The sequence below is a fragment of the Neophocaena asiaeorientalis genome, unplaced genomic scaffold (genome assembly GCF_003031525.2).
Source record: "Neophocaena asiaeorientalis asiaeorientalis breed wild unplaced genomic scaffold, Neophocaena_asiaeorientalis_V1.1 scaffold5, whole genome shotgun sequence".
Classification (NCBI taxonomy): domain Eukaryota; kingdom Metazoa; phylum Chordata; class Mammalia; order Artiodactyla; family Phocoenidae; genus Neophocaena; species Neophocaena asiaeorientalis.
The window spans coordinates 10,259,340-10,274,549 of NW_020174698.1; the positions used below are offsets into that span (position 1 = coordinate 10,259,340).

General features: G+C 41.0%; 1 protein-coding gene and 1 non-coding gene across 6 annotated transcripts in view; one reads left to right on the forward strand and one right to left on the reverse strand.

Moving 5' to 3' along the window:
• NCOA7 (nuclear receptor coactivator 7) overlaps positions 1-10,470 on the reverse strand; it is a 153,650-nt gene extending 143,180 nt beyond the window's left edge. The window contains exons 1-2 of one of the 5 annotated variants that reach the window (XM_024759022.1): positions 10,177-10,470; positions 4,513-4,599 (exon numbers count right to left, since the gene is read on the reverse strand). The gene's annotated coding sequence lies outside the window, so the exon portion shown is untranslated. Of the gene's footprint in view, positions 1-374; positions 1,037-1,088; positions 1,236-4,512; positions 4,600-10,176 lie in introns of those variants that run through there. The other 4 variants (XM_024759024.1, XM_024759026.1, XM_024759023.1 and 1 more) reach the window with 4 other exon arrangements.
• Positions 10,471-10,585: 115 nt separating this feature from the next.
• Positions 10,586-10,657, forward strand: TRNAE-CUC (transfer RNA glutamic acid (anticodon CUC)). Its single transcript has one exon. It is a non-coding gene; the product is annotated as a tRNA-Glu (tRNA).
• Positions 10,658-15,210: the final 4,553 nt, after the last annotated feature.

Below are 15,210 nucleotides of genomic sequence, written 5' to 3' on the forward strand. Positions count from 1 at the left end.
AGCCGAAAAAATACGGTGACATATTTCCACCTGAGCTGCTGAAAATTCAACGGTATTTCTCCCTTCACCCCCAATAATCCACACAGCAACACATCCTCCCCGTCCCTGCCCGAAGCGCGCACCCCACGGGGCCCAGGGTATGGGCGGGGAAGGGTCAAGCTCTCCTTCGCCACAGCTGGGCCTCCCGAGCTCAAGAAGAGGTTGTCAGGTTAACAGGGGGCTGCGCCCAGCGCCATTAGGACACCTCCGAGCGCTGCACCGAGCTCCAGAGGGAGGCAAGTTTGGCGGGTCCTGGCCCCGGCCCCCCGCCCCTACCCAGCGGCAGCATCAGCAGCGGGCGGCTGCTAGGGCTAGTCCCCGCGTCACCTACTTACCTACAGGGCGGGGGCGCCGGCTCTTCGGGTCCGGGAAAAAGGGAGCCGGTGCACGCATTTCTGAGAGCGGTGGCCTCTGCCGCTCGGCGCCTGGGAGCGCATCCTCCAGGGTGGGTGGGAGGAGGGGTCGGGGGAGGACCTTGCGGTGACGCGGTGCTGGGGCAGGAGGGAGGAGCGCCCAAGCGCGCGCCCCGGGGGACCGGCGTCCGGTGCTACTGGACGCGGCCGCCGCGGGGACTCCTCAGGCCTTTCCCCAGGCGCGGTGCCTAGCCAACCCGGCAGATGCACCCGCGGTCAGGACATCGGCCACGACAGGCTGCCGGGCCTGGCCGGAGGCAGGGAGCAGCGGGTGGCGCGACGCGGTGCAGACGCCCACCTCTAGCTCCGCCCGGCCCGCGCCACGCTCTGCGCCCCTCCGCTGCGGCGGGGGCCGGGGAGCTCGGCTGCTCCGCTCGGCCGTTCGGGCTGCATCTGCGGCATCCTCTCTGCTCCGGCGACCTCCTAGCTGGCGGTCTGGGCAGCCGCGCCACCCCCTGGCGGCTGCAGCCTCCGCTGACCCGGCGCAGCCCCAGCCCGAGCCCGGCGGCTCCGCCCCGGAGAGGTGCGCGCTAGGCCTCCGCAGGCCTCAGCCCTTTGTGACGCCTCCCGGGAGCGAGCTCGTTGCGACTCCGGCGGTCGGACGCCCGGCGGCTAAGCCTCGGAGGGTCTTCTTACCTCTCCCCGGGCTGCATCTCCTACAGCTGGCTCGCTGTGGCCACCACTGTTCGTGGGAATACGGCTCTGAGAGCAGAGCTGGAGTTAAAGAGTGTCTCCCTGAGCTTTAAAGCCTTGAGTTTCCTTCCAGTTCGGGGACCACTGGTCACAATAAATTCATCCTTCTGTCCTTAACGGCGTTGTGTTTCTCAAAGGGGCCCACCATCTCTTCCCCCCTCCCGCTCCCATCCTAGGCACAGCATCCCGGATGCTGCCATTACAGCAATAGGGACGTAGCAATTGAGGCCTCCAGGACGACTCTTGGCAAAGACCCGAGAGAGCCTGGGTTGGGAAGATTTGCATCAGCTGCGGGGCAGTGCCTGTGAGCTTCCCATCCCCATCTGGGAGCTGTTCCTTCTACGGTCCCATGACCAGCACTGCAAGATGACTAGGAGGATTTGGCCGTGAGGTTTACCCGTCCTTCATGAAAAAAAAACTTCATGGTGGAGGCTGCAGCTGGTGCGATAACATTGGTGTGTCAGAGGCCAGACACACTGGCACACTAGATAGCGGCCTCCTCTGGCTTGTTGATGCTGCTTAAGCTGTAACAGCCTCTCGTGGAAGACTGAGCGAAGCATTTAACAGTGATGGCTTTGGGATTTCAGTTGCAAGTGGTCATGCTATATTATCTTGCAAAATATGGAATAATCGCCCATGATATACTGAGCATGTATAAAATTGGACCTCAGGTTTACATCTTTTTGGTTTGAATGTGAAGAACTGGGTATTTTACTCTTTTCTCTTTAGGCATTCATTATGTTATTTGCAAATGATTTCCAAGGGAAAATTAGGCTTCTAAGGTATAAAGAGCTGATTTCATTGAATCAGAAGAACATGGTTTGGGATCATCAGAGAAAGTGAGCTGCTCTCACACTTCTTTAATGATTTTGAAATCTAAGATGAATTTTTTAAAAACAGGCAAAGAAGAGACATGTTCCATAGCAGTACAAACTGTGATAAAATCGCTAAGACTTTCTGAGATGAGTTCTTTTAAGTAAAGTGGACATCCAGTGGGGAGCAGGGTAGGAGCTGCATTGTGTATGGATCAGGAAACACAGGGCACATGACTTGGTTACTTCCAGAGACTCTGATTTGATCTAGAGCCCCAGTTTATTTTCAAAAGTACCCATTATTATTCATCATATCTAGCGCCATATTCAGAACGAATTGACTATAGGAATCTATATGTATACTTGTGATGAATAAGTGACAAAACAAAGTCACTTAACGAGAATTTGGCAGTTGCTGAGTCTCACATTTGTAAAGAGTCTGCTTTAGTCTGTAGTTTCTGCATGAAATGTCCATTGAGTTGCAATTCTTTTTTTTTTTTTTTTTTTTTTTTTTTTGCGGTACGCGGGCCTCTCACTATTGTGGCCTCTCCCGTTGCGGAGCACAGGCTCCGGACGCACAGGCTCAGCGGCCATGGCTCACAGGCCCAGCCGCTCCGCGGCATGTGGGATCTTCCCGGACAGGGGCACGAACCCGTGTACCCTGCATCGGCAGTCCCCTGCATCGGCAGGCGGACTTTCAACCACTGCGCCACCAGGGAAGCCCGAGTTGCAATTCTTGACTGTTTCCATCCTTTCACCACCAAGAGTTCCCTTTTGTTTTTCTCTCTATGGACCCCAGATTTTGTCAAGAAAAAAATTAAGCAGTGATCTTTTTTTATTAGGCAAAGATATAACTATGTGTTTTAAAATTAGTAACCATCAATTATAAATGGTTTGTCAGCCTTTGAAAAACATTGCTTATAATTTAAGGATCCTCTTTACTGTCTTCATGAACTGCTCTAGGACTGCAGGCTGTATCATATGCTTATTATAACATTTTATTACAATGAAAGTCACGGTAGAATAAAGATTTCTGCTCTACAGTTTAAAGAGGAAGAAAATTCCCCCTTAATGATTGTTCATTTATTCTTTTTCATTAACTCAGCATTTATTGATTTGCCTAAGCCTTGTCTTTATAGAGAAATCCAAAGAAATAAAACCATTTCCTCATCCTCTAGATCCGTGCTGTCCAATACAGTACCCACTAGCCACATGTGGCCATTTAAATTGAAACTAAATTAAATTTAAAATGTAGTTTTTCATTTCACTAGCCACATTTCAAGTGCTAAAGAGCCACACGTGGCTAGAGACTACTCATTGGACAGCATGGAATAGAGCATTTCCGTTATTGCCAGAAATTCTTCTGGATAGCACTGCTCTAACTACAAGGTGAAATTTTAATTGGGAGAATAAGATATAGTATATAAAGTTATTGGGGAAATCTTAGTACACTACAGATCAAACCTCATTAGAATGTGTACTTCTTAAGAACAGGGTAATCTCTAAGAGTTCGGGCTCTGGCTTCAGACTGTGGCTCCATCACATGCTGACCTTGGGTAAATTACTTAACCTCTGTATCTGTAAAAGGGGGATGATAATAGTACCAAATTTCAGGGTGGATATAGGGATTAAATGAGATAATCTGTGAATGACGCTTAGGCTAAAGTCTAGAATGTGACCTTCAAGAAAAGTTAGGTATTTTTATAGCAATATACATTATTATAATAAAGGTTTTCTTTTTAAAAAATTGCATCCTTAGCACCCCTCACTGTACTTAGCTAATAGAAAGTGCTTGGTAAATGCTGAGTTGATGAAAAATTGTAATGCTACACTGATTTTATGGATATGAGGGCCTCTATTAAAAATGAAAACTGATCTTTCTACCTCTGTTGAAGGGTAGAGGCCATTTTAGGGGAATTTAGGCAGAATTGTCATCTCACTTTTTCTGGGGTAAAGAACCCTGTATGATGAGACTTTGGGGGTAGACAGAGAGAAGCAGAAAGGCCTTCAGCTCTTAAAGGAAGAAAAGAGGGTCACTTGCCCTCCTTTTTTTTGCTCCTCAGGGCAGGAATTGGATAGTGGGAGACAACTGGATCCCTGAGTCCAGGCATCAGGTGTTCACCCAAGGGACTTCCTGGAGGAGGTGGGTATGAGTTCCACATCTTTGGGAACATCACCAAACAACAGCTACGATTATTGCAAATGTGTTCTGTATTTTTCTTACATATCTATCCAAGAATAGTTTTGTAATGAAGTATGTATGTCTGCTTCTGACCACAGCACTGGTAACCTCTCATGAAACTGGAGTTCCAGAAACACTGGCAAATACTGCTGCAACACCTTGTCAAAATGAAAGGTCCCTGGTAAGTAATGAGCTCACAACTACAGAAAGAATTGAAACTTCTTTGGGAGTTTTCTCAGTAAAGATGTTGAAGAGGAGATTTTTGTACTGGTTGGTGAGTTTAATCTACCAGCACCAAGAAAGTTCATTCTCTAGTGGTTAAACCCATCCTGCTTTTCCTAGCACAAAGAGAAACACACCTCCTTGCACACACCTGATGTAGGCTTGTTGAGACACAGGAGTTCCATGGGAGGGAAACACTGATGACATCTTGGAGGTCTGTGCGGGAGCCATCTTGCACCTAAGGAGGCAGAATAGAGTTCACTATTTAATAGTGTTGAAGGCAGTAGCTCATTTTCACAGCTGGGGTCATTGGTCCAGAACATCTTAGATACCATCTTGAGTTTTGAGAAGAATGTAAATAGGTCCTTTTGTGGATAGGCCTAGGTTCAGTGCTTCTCTCGGCTTGTTATGAAGAGGTAGAAATCTTGTTTAAAGAGGAGGTAGAAATCTCATCTAAAGAGGAGGTAGAAATCTCCTTGTCATTTGAAAAGAGAAAGAGCCTGCCAGAGTGTATTGAGAAAGAAATACTGACATATATAGGAATGGATTGCTGTCTGGGCGCCTGTTAGTAGGTAGAATGTATGGCTGCTTATTTAGAATAAGCCCCCCCCCCAAATTTGTCCCTTTCTTTTATTCACAGTTAATTAAAAAGTATCTACCCTTGGACAGTTTCTGCTGCCTTATTTCTGCTAAAAATAGTCTATTTAATAGCTTGAGAATTCTTTTTTTTTTAATAATTTCTGGAAAACTTATTTAAATAATCTAGTGCTAAGATATAATTTAAAATGTTGAAATGAATCCCTAAACTCAAAGTGATGTTAAGTGGTGATTGTTTTCTGGACTTATTTGAGTGAAAGAAAATTACAGTGCAATAAGCTGAAAAGGGAGTTTTTCGAAGGAAATAGAGATTCACAGAAAGTTGCAAAAAATGTACAGGGAAGTCCCAGGTTTTCCCCCAGTTATCTCCCAAAGATAACATCTTGCATAACTACAGTAAATATCAAAACCAGAAAATGACATTGGTATGATCTTTAGAGCTCATTGAGATTTCACTAGTTTTACACATGTTCTTGCCTGTGTGTGTGCGATTTCTATGCAATTTTATCATCGGTATAGATTCTCCTACCACCACCACGATAAGCTACAGCGGCGGTCTGCAAACTTTTTGGCACCAGGGACCGGTTTCATGGAAGACAATTTTTCCACGGACCGGGTGGGAGTGGGGGAAGAGATGGTTCAGTGGTGATGTGAGCGATGGGGGGCCATGGGGAGCAGCAGATGAAGCTCCACTGTCTGCAGCTCACCTCCTGCTGTGCGGCCCGGTTCCTAACGGGGGGCGGGGGCGGTTGGGGACCCCCGAGCTACAGGACTGCTGTATCACTCCTACAAAGGTACCACACCTACCCTTTTACAGTCACCTCCATCCTCCTCCCCACCCCATCTAATTCCTGTCAATCACTAATATGTTCTCATCTCTATCATTTCAAAAATTCTAGATAAATGGAATCATACAGTGTATAACCTTTTGGATTGGCTTTTTTTTTTTAATTCAGCATAATTCCCTTGGGATCTATCCAAGTTGTTATATGTATCAATAGTTTGTTCTTTTTTTTGAGAAATAGTCCATGGTATGTGTGTACCACAGTTTAACCATTCACCCACTGAAGGATGTTTCCGTTGTTTCCCGTTTAGGCTATTATGAATAAAGCTACTATAAACATTCATGTGCAGATTTTATGTGAACATAAATTTTCATTTTTCTGGTATAAATGCCTAAGGGTACAATTGATGGGTGCATAATTAGTTTTATAAGAAACTGCCAAAGTATTTTCCAGAGTGGCTGTACGATTTTACATTCCTATCAGCAAAGTATGTGCGATAAATAACATGTTTTTAATGTATTAAATGAACTTATTAAATTGCAGTATAGTCAAACGTTTCTTTTACTATCCACTACTCTACTGACTGTAATTGCTTGTTTACTTGAACCCCGCCAGACTAAACTTCAAGATCAGGCATCCTGTGCCTAACATAGTGACTTGCATATAATAGACAGTCAATAAACATTTGTTCAGCAAATGAACAAATTAATGAACAGAAGAAGAATAGCTGAGTCAGGTTGAAATCAAGTTGAAAAATTACATTGCCCATAAATTATAACGAGAACTGAATTTGAATTGGATGCCATGATTTTTCTTCCAATATATAACATTTTCAAGTCAGAAATTGGCAGTCCATAAGGTAAGTCATTTGTGGGTCAATTAATAAAAACTAAATGCCTATTATGTGGCACCAAGGTTATTTGTTGTAGTACTTTGTTAAGAGCAAAAAATGGAAAATAATCTAAATGACCAATGATATAAAACTACTTTAATAAAATATCTATATAATGGAATACCATGCAGTTATCAAAAATAATGAAAAAACTCTTTATGTAAAGAATGGACATGGTTCAAAAGAAATTAATTTAAAAAAAGGGCATAGAAGAGTATGTAGAGTATGCCCCTGGTCATGTAAAATTTTAAACAAGGAAATTAAAAGAGAAAAGATACATGCATAAAGATGTTAATTCTCCATTAATCAGTTTACAAAGTAGAGGGTGTGCCTGCACCACCTTATGCTAGAAAGTAATTGCTCAAAAATTTATAGGGACATGTCAAAAGAATACAGGAGCCAGCTTACAGGGACTCCTTCTGGCCATATTTGGAGCAATTTAAGTATTAATAATGACAGCAGTAGATTATAACACATTGACTAAAACCACAAAAATAAAAAAAGAATGAGTCCAAACTGATATTTTAAAATTAAATAAAGAATAAAAAGAGGGAGTACAGAAAGGAAAGTTCTTTACAGGTGAATAATAAAATTACACCGTTTTGTAGTCAACATAGTAGTAATTGATTCAGGCAAGCATCATTGGTGGATGCTAAAACCACTGGGTGAAATTTTACAGGGGAACAGAAAATTCATACATTTTCAAAGTATTACTTCCATGGTGATATTTGCTTTTTTTTGTTGTTGTTGTTATTTGTTAATTACAAGTGTAAAGGGTAACTTTACAACGGAGAAATATGGCAGACACCTTCACCAAATGATCAGACTTACTGTGTTTGTTTCCTATTGGTGCTGTAAAAAATTCACCACAAACTTAATGGCTTACAACAGCACAAATTTATTATCTTACGGTTCTGTAGTCCAGAATTCTGACATGGGTCAGAATCTAGGTGTTGGCAGAGCTGCTTTCTTTCTGGAGGCGCTGAGGGAGAACATTTTCCTTGCCTTTTTCAGTTTCTAGAGGCCCCTTGCATTCCTTAGCTCATGGTCCCCTTCCTCCATCTTCAAAGCCAGTTAAACGCTGGTAGAGTCTTCCTGGGATCACATCACTGGGACTCCAACTCTCCAGTCTCCCTCCTTGACTGAAAAGGACCCCTGTGATGATTTCCGGCCCACCCAGGTAATCCAGGCTAATCTCTCTCTCTCAAAATCCTTAATTTAAACACATCTGCAAAATTCCTACTGCCACATGAAGTAATATTCATATATTCTGGAGATTAGGACAGGTACATCTCTGTGGGAGCCATTATTCTGCCTACCACATTTACCATTAGAGATAACACAATACATCAGCATTATTTGAATTATGATATAATGCACTGAGAAGGACATATCACTTAAGGTAGTTTTCCTGACAAGAGAAATATTTGTCTAAATTGAGGGACTTTCTGAAGCAAATGTCTTCCACTATTCAATGCTATAAAAAAAAAAATTGGGGAATTGTTTCAGATTAAAGGAAGGAGACTACAGAAACTTGGCAATTAAATGCAGTGTATAATCCTTGAATGGATCCTGGATAAAAATGAAAAAGTATAAAAGGTGTTAGGACAATTGAAAAATTTGACTATGAACTGTATCATAAATAATATTGTATTAAATTTAAATTTCCTAAGTGTGATAATTGTATTGCTTGTTCTTAGGAAATATATGGTATAGGTTTTCGAAGTAAAGTATCATGGTGTCTGCAACTAACCTCAAATGGTTCAGAAAAAGGATCCAAGAGAAAGCAAATATGGCAAAATATTGACAACTGGTGAATCTAGATTAGTACTATAAAATAGAAATATAATGCAAGCCATATATATATATCAATAATTTTAAATATTCTAGTAGCTAGGTTAAAAACAAAGAAGAAAGTGAAATTAATTTTAATATTTTAACTCATATTCAATTAGCATTTAAAATGTGCTCAATGTAAAAATTATTAATGAGATATTTTACTTTTTTTTTTTTTCTTCTTTCTTTCTTTCATATGCATGCAACACTTATAGAACACCTAAACTCTTACTAACCACATTTCAGTGCACAAAAGTCACACGGTGGATGCTGGTACTACTAAATTAGCACAGGTCTAGATGAAGGGTATATGTGTGTTCAATGTTCTATACTTGTAGTTTTCTGTAGGTTTGGAATGTTTCAAGATAAAAAGCTGGGGAAAAAAGAAATAGATATTTCTAGGAAATAAATAAAATTTAAAATAGCATAGACAATTTCTAGGAGGATACAGAAGAAACTGTTAACACTGGTCAACTCTGGGAATAAGAAATGAAGAGTGATAAAAGAGGAATGATGGTTCTCGCTGTACCCTTTCGTACCTTTTGTACAAGACTGTGACTAAACCTATTAAAACAAATTTAAATTATTCTAAAAGTAATATCTGCTTTATCTTTTAATTCAAAACCAGATGCTCTTTCATGCTAAGCTCTGAAAACCCCCAGTTGAGAAGTAAAAGCTCCACCTACTGCACTCGATTTCCTAAAAATTCCTTGATATAGGAAAGGGGTGTGGGTCCCATCTAAAATATAGTAGTTGTTTAGAAATTTCTTCTGGTGATGTTTCCATCTTTACTTATTAGTCTTAATAAGTCATTTTAATCTTCCTGTTTGCATATTATTAAATAATTTTAGATAAGTTTTATCAGTAATCTAAACTCCATTTCTGAGTTGCTGAAAACAAGAAAAAATATTCTAGCTCAGGCTCACCTCAATTCTAGGTGATGGACGAAGGCTGTAATTCACAATGGCGCCGGAGGTTGTGCGCAAGTTCATTACAAATTTATATCTGTTTTACTTAAGCCTCCTTCCATTTTGCAGCGGAGCGGGGTCTCTAGGGTTACATTTGTCCAACTGTAACGGTTGACGCTTTCAAAGCTGAGTTACATCCTATTGTCTTCTGCTCGTATTTCGTGAGGGCTTCCGAACTGAGGCTGGGCTGGAAGGTTTCTTGACTCCTTTGGTAATTGCATCATTTCCTGGCCGTTTCTCATACATAATGCGGAGAAAGGAAGCACTTGCACAGATAATAACAGCTTGAAAAACAGGAGGATAATGGAAACAGTGCGTTTTAACGCTGTTTACGTGTTTAAAACGCGTTTTATTCCGATCCGGGTGCAGATGCCCTGGTTCTTCACTAAGCGAATTACCCACAGCCCTCCCAGTTTCGTTAATCTGACTCTCAAATAAGTAAATTAAGTAGTCGCGTCCTAAAGGCCACGAGGCCCTTCATCACCCACGCTTACAGAGCACCTGCTCTGTGCCAAGGTCTACACCGGGAAACACTCTCCGCCCGTGGCAATCTTACCGTTAGATTTAGTAAAATGTTTAGTGGGATTTAACATCTGCGTGAGAGGGAAAGACAAAGACATACACAGAGAGAGAAAGAGGTTAGATTTAGGAAGAGCAGCTACATGATTGAGAAAATGATAAAGCAAATTGCAAGGTTCTGGACAGTACTTTAACATTGTCTAGATATAGATATTTACATGTTACATAATTAGGATGAAATCCCAGGACGTCTTTTCCAGCATGGCAGTCGGAAGTGGATTCGATTTGGAGGATCCAGCCTTTCCCCTTAGGAGCCGCCGCGGAGATCGCCTGAGAGCGCAGATCATTTGCCGGGTTTAGTCAAGTGAAGAAATTCAACAGTTCCTCCCGTATCCTCCTAGAAACTGTCTATGCTATTTTAATTTTATTTATTTTATTTTTTATTTCCTAGAAATATCTATTTCTTTTTTCCCCAACTTTTTATCTTAAAACATTGCAAACCTACAGAAACCCAAAACAGGAACGAAGTGGGCAGGGCTTAGAGGCAACAATCTCTTTTTTTATTGGCCAGGTTTACGTGACGATTTCTAAAGAAACAAATACACTGAGAGAGAAAAGCTAGCAAGTTCCCTGGTGGTCTAGTGGTTAGGATTCGGCGCTCTCACCGCCGCGGCCCGGGTTCGATTCCCGGTCAGGGAAAAAGCTTTTCTTGCTTGCAAATGAGTTATGATGGTTGTTACCGAATTTTTTCCATTATACAAATTCAGTTAGCTTTGAATATTATTGAACCTAAGATTTAAAATACGCCATACCTTTTTACAGATATTTGCAATCAAATAAGCAACAAAATGATCCCTGATTCTAAAGTACTCTAAATACAACTACGTCACTTATAAATTTGCGTTTTCCAGCTTTGGAAATAGTTTGGATGTGTATACAAGCATTAATTTATTGAGCCTTTGTTAATCTGGAGCTTCGTTTGACTAATAAGAGGAGGAAAATCATTTTAGGAGGGATTATACCTATTTTGCATCACGCTGAGAGTCAAGTTTCATATATTCAGATTTTGTGCTTTGTAGATTGCGTATGTTGGAGCTGTTCTTACCCGGTTCTTCTTTATGAATCTAAGATCTTTTCTGAGATATGTTGGTTAATTATCAAGTAGCTGCTTTATATTTTCTGTTACTAACACACTGTAGTAATTATTTTACCTGTTGTATTTTAACTTTTCTCAAAGACCTTCATGCAAATATGGCAAATTTCTTGCATCCAGTATGTCGATTCCCTGTAGGTTAATCATATAGGTCTTTCAAAAGTAGTTAAGTATCATTTGGAATTCTTACATTCAGGGCAAAGAAGGACACTGGGAATTCCCCAAAAGAGAATATGGAAATGTTGGAGTCAAAAAGAAGATAAAATGGTGCTATATAGACATTACATTTCTTTTAAATCCTGAAATTTCAAAATCATTCTAACCTTTGCTAACTTTTAAGCTACTGGGGTTTTTTTTTGACCATTTCATTTTAAGCCTGAAATTTCACAATAGCACAGAAATAAACCAAGAGCTTAATTACAGCCTCTGTGGCTTTGTCTTACTTTCCTTTTAGCTGTGCTGAGCCTGGTTTGGAAGAGGAAAAGGAAGAGTATTTATTAATGGCCCAGGGGGTAGGAAAAAGCAGAAGTGTTTAAGGAGTCTTTCATTGAGGAATTAAGACAGAAATATATTTCTTATTATTATCGCCATTAACAAAAACAAAGGCACCTTTCCTCGACTCTTTGCTATGTGGTAAGTACTTCAAATAATTGAAATATGTAATGAGGGAAGGGAGAAAGAAGTGGATATGAGAGTGAAAATAGAACTGGAAAACTGGTTCCCAAAATAACCTAGAGGCTAGCAGGATCTGGAAAGCCTGAGAAAGTGGGAATGGGCATTTAATCTTAGGGGATCCAGGATGACCAAGGCCTGGGCATCCAGTGTGGCTGTACCAGGCTGGCTATAGAAGGGCACCTGTGCTAGGGAACAGTGCACGTCCGGGTAAGACAGATTAGTGCAGCCAGATTTTGGAGGACTTTAAGACAATCTATGGAGTTACAAAGGGAATGCAAGAAGCCTTGGTATTTGATAGGATAGAAAAGCTTAAGAATAATAGGGAAGAATCAGTAATGACAATATGAGTTGTGTTCTATGTGGTTAGTAAAGTTGGAGTGGCATGAAAAGTGGTAGGGAGGTTGAGGTGGGGAAACAGACTTGGGACAGAAGGTAAGTTCAGTTGGATCCCAGCTGTGGCAGCACAGGTAAACGGTGGTTGGAAATACTGGATGGAACTTAGGAAGGTAGGGATTTTGGAGCTATTAGCTTAGAAGTTTGAGAAGATATGAGCTCTCTCAAAAAGGGAATCTAGAAAAAGGACAGAAGACCAAGTAATAAACCAAGGTGAGAATATATTATAGGAGAATGGGAAGAAGTAGAATAACTATAAAGAAAACAGCAAAGGAGCAGTAAGAGAGTTTATAACCAGATCAGAGAAATTCAAGAAGGAAGTAGCAGTGAAGAGAATAGGATATTGTAAAAAGGTCAAGGAGAAGATGAAGGAGAGTTAAGTAAAGACGGGTGGTGAGACACGGCTGTTGGGTTCAGAATAGACCAGTGGAAGCCAGACCACAGTAAGCAACTCTGTCTAGGAGACCATAGCTTTAAACATGACTCCACGTGGTGAGGGTCTGGACTAGTGTGAGAAAGAGACAGCAAACCTATCAATAACTAGATATTGCAGAAGAGCAAATATGGAGAAGAAAAAGAGGTCTTAGGAAAGCAAAGAAAACACTCTTGTTCAGGAGCCAGAGACTGTGAAATAATCCTGTCCGCCAATATCAGCTGAGTTACCTTGGGAAAGTGACTCAGCTTCTCTGAGCCTCTGGAGCTTTTTCTGTACAATGGAGATGCTACTAGCTCCCATGCATGCTTCACAGAGTTATTGTCACTCATTCATTCATTCATTCACTGATTTAGCAAACACTTCTTAATTCTTCCTCCATGCCAGTCACTGTTGTAGGCACAGGTAAGAAAGGGCAGTAAGACTGTTTATCACAGTTGAGTAGGAATCAAAGGGGAAAATGATTAAGGTTTTGATTATGGCCTATTAATTTGGAAAGGGTGTTGATTCAGAACGAGGCACAGCAGGAAGTCAAGTTGCATTTAGGTTTGGACTAAAGAGAGGGCATCCAAGTGAAGCTGTCCTATACATGGGTTGACATTTTTGACTAATGATGATAGATCCTGAGGAGATTCATCTTTGAATTGAGAATTGAACCCTCAAGAATGGAAATGCATGCCAAGAGATTGAGTGCAGCAAAATGAAGAGTGGAGGTTTGCAAGCCTGACTGGCTAGAAGAGGACAAAGGAGGAAAGTCTGAAGGAGCAGAGTGAGGATAAGTCAAGGTCAAAGAAGTCAAAGAAGAAAGAGTCTGGAGATTGCAGGGTAGTTATTAATAGCTGTAGCATATTTCTCTTGTTTGATTTATTTTTTAATGGAGTTTTATTTTGTTATGGTTAGAATCATTTTGTGTTTTATCTATTCTACTGTTTTTTTATGTATATATACCACTATTTATTTATTTATTATTTTTTTAATGTAAATTTTTTTTTTTTTTTTGCCCCACTGCACAGCTTGGGGGATATTAGTTCCCTGACCAGGGATTGAACCCCGGCCACCACAGTGAAAGCCCTGAGTCCTAACCACTGGACAGCCAGGGAATTCCCTCTACCCTTATTTTTAGTCAGTTTTTCTACATGACATTGTCATTTAGACACAGAAATATATCACATGACCTACACATAGTATGAAATTACTGCTTCGTAGAGCCAGAATATTGTGCTCCATTTCTGTGCTTTCAAAGAGTGGGGAAATGCTGAAGGACTGTCTGCAGAAATACTCCACATATGAAGAGGCTCTTTAAGGGTAAAGGAATAGAAATTATTTAACCTGCAGAAAATATAGCAGGGGTTATTTGCTGTATACCAAAAATATATTTCTGGACCTGTTAAATTACTTTATTTAAATAAATAATCATCATTCACCCAGGGTTGGGCTACTACAGTGGACCTTGATTGGGCTGACAAATACTAGAATTATAAAGGATGTCTGAGAGTAACTAAGGTAGGAAGGAAAGGAAGGACTTTCAACAGCATCTAGTACAGTGCTTGACATATGGTTGGTGCTAAATCAATGAATTAAATAATCAATTAAACCAAGAAGTAGATTGCTAGGACTTCACTTGAAAGCTAACCCCTCATAATACTATTTTTTATGAATCACACCGCTATATTTCTGCTGAGAGCAGAAAGCAGAAAAAGAATTAAACTGAGTCATCCTGAATAATGTCTACCTCTTATTGTCTACTTTTAGATGAATTTCTAAATTATTTCTATGAATTTCTATAATATACATAATATAATATATAGTACTTTTAATAATTTGTGTATTGTTTTGTGTAAGTTATGGTTTTGAATGCTGAATCCACAATATTAGAATCAATTCTTACAATTATCCTTGCTTTGTAGTTTAGGAAACTTAGAAAGTTTATAACTTATTTATAAGTTATACAAATATGTCATACAAATATGTTGGGGAACCAGGATTCCCGCCTGGATTTGCCCAGCCTAAATCCTGTATTCTTTAAGACTCCCCAGCTACAACAAATTTTCTGGTGACACTATGGAGTGTTCTTTAGAGCAGTCTTTACAAATAGGGTGGTTCATGGGGGAGTGTTCCATAGAAGGAAAAAGGAATTGTATGATATCTCAGGTTCTATTTCAAATGAATAATTGAACTCTATGCATTACAATTTTGGTGAGAGTCAATCCTAGCAGCTGCTTATTGGAGGTTACCAAATTCCCCAGAAAGTTGGGGAAAACTTTCAATTAAGAAATAGGTTTAGGGGCTTACCTGGTGGCGCAGTGGTTAAGAATCCGCCTGCCAACATAGGGGACACGGGTTCGAGTCCTGGTCCAGGAAGATCCCACATGCTGTGGAGCAACTAAGCCCGTGCGCCATAGCTACTGAGCCTGTGCTCTGGAGCCCGCGAGCCACAACTACTTAAGTCTGCGTGCCTGGAGACCGTGCTCTGCAACAAGAGAAGCCACTGCAATGAGAAGACCACACACTGCGACGAAGAGTAGCCCCCGCTCACGGCAACCAGAGAAAGCCCGCATGCAGCAACAAAGACCCAACGCAGCCAAAAATTAATAAATT